The following is a 1759-nucleotide window of genomic DNA, read 5'->3' on the forward strand; positions in this document are numbered from 1 at the left end:
GGTGACTGACTTCCTGTGTGTGGGTGAAGAGCTAATGCATTCTAGTTAAACAAAGATTGAACAGCAAGTCAGAATTCCTCAGTCTTCATTCAGTTCTGTTACTCCCTAGCTATGTGCACAAATAATTTAAACCCCTCTAACTTAACTATCTTTTTGTTGTTGTTGTTAATCCTCACACGAGGATATTTTTTCCATTGATTTTTAGAGAGAGTGGACGGGAGGAGGAGAAACAGAGAAACATCTATGTGAGAGAGACACACCAATTGGTTGCCTCCCGCATGTGCCCCAACCCAGGCTGGGGATGGAGCCAGCAACTGAGGTATGTGCCCTTGACAAGAATCAAACTTGAGACCCTTCAGTCTTCGGGCCAACGCTCTAACCACTGAGAAAAGCGGCTAGGGCTAACTTAACTATCTTAACTTTCTCACCTGTCAAATTATAATGATCACTCTGATAGACTTACAGCTAGTCTGAGGGCTTGGAAGATTCTCAGGGACATCTGGGTGACTGAACCTTGCTCTAATTCTGCAGCTCTAACATCAGAAAGGGTTCTAGACCAGACTGTGCAAGCCTGGGGAGAATGAGTATGTTAAAAGAGGGTGTGATGCTGGCTTTGGAGGCACCTATCCTAAAATTGGAACCAAACAGTGAAGATTAGCATGGCCCTGAGCAAGGCTGATGCAAATTTGTGAAGCGTTCCATATTTTTAAAACTAGGAAGAAAAACTAGGGAAAAAAATGGGGTGTTGATGCTTGTGTACTCTGTAGTATACTGTCTCATGTGTAACACCAATATTGATGATCTGCTCATAAAGATCCAGCTGGGCTTAGGTGGGGGTGGGGATGGGGTGGGAATGGTCTGCTCCTGACTAAGCGACCCCTCAATCACTCAGACTTAATCATATGCAGGGACATTGAAGCCCTCTTTGGGGGCCCAGAGGCTCGTGCGTTATGTCTGTCATGGAGAACATTGGTGATCTCTCTCCTGTGTTTCCTGGTGGCACTTTGTTCCATCTCCATCCTTAGATAAATACACCTTGACTCATTTCCCAGGTAGCATCTCCCTGGCCTCTATTTCAGTCAGAACCTACTTTTTTTTTTTTAATATATATTTTATTTATTTTTTACAGAGAGAAAGAGAGAGGGATAGAGAGTTAGAAACATCGATCAGCTGCCTCTTGCACACCCCCTACTGGGGATGTGCCCGCAACCAAGGCACATGTCCCTGACGGGAATCGAACCCGGGACCCTTTAGTCCACAGGCCGACGCTCTATCCACTGAGCCAAACCGGTTTCGGCTCAGTCAGAACCTACTGATGGGATTTGTCAACGTGGTGGTAACATAGGTTCAAATGTGCTTTGGAAAAATAAAAAGTATTTCACAAATATGAGTGATTATCACCAACTGCCTATGGAGGCATTTATTTTTAATCCTCACCTGAAAATATGTTTTTATTGATTTCTTTGAGAGAGAGAGAGAGAGAGAAAGAGAGAGAGAGAGAGAGAGAGAGAGAGAGAGAGAGAGAGACCAATGAGAGATAGAAACAACTATGTGAGAGAGAAACAACAATTGGTTGCCATACTCACCCCAACCAGGGATCAAACCCACAACCCAGGAATGTGCCCTGGCGGGGAATTAAACTCACAACCATCTGGTGCACAGGATGATGTTCCAACCAACTGAGCCACCGGCCAGGGCAAAGGTGAATTTTTTTGAGCTTTGATTACTTTTCTACAGGAAATAGATACACTATGGTATT

General features: G+C 44.3%; 1 pseudogene; it reads left to right on the forward strand.

The window, feature by feature from the left end:
- The first annotated feature begins 607 nt into the window (after positions 1-607).
- LOC114226861 (U6 spliceosomal RNA) lies at positions 608-708 on the forward strand (annotated as a pseudogene).
- The last annotated feature ends 1051 nt before the right edge of the window (positions 709-1759 follow it).

Source organism: Eptesicus fuscus, chromosome 5, assembly GCF_027574615.1.
Source record: "Eptesicus fuscus isolate TK198812 chromosome 5, DD_ASM_mEF_20220401, whole genome shotgun sequence".
NCBI classification, from domain to species: Eukaryota; Metazoa; Chordata; class Mammalia; order Chiroptera; family Vespertilionidae; genus Eptesicus; species Eptesicus fuscus.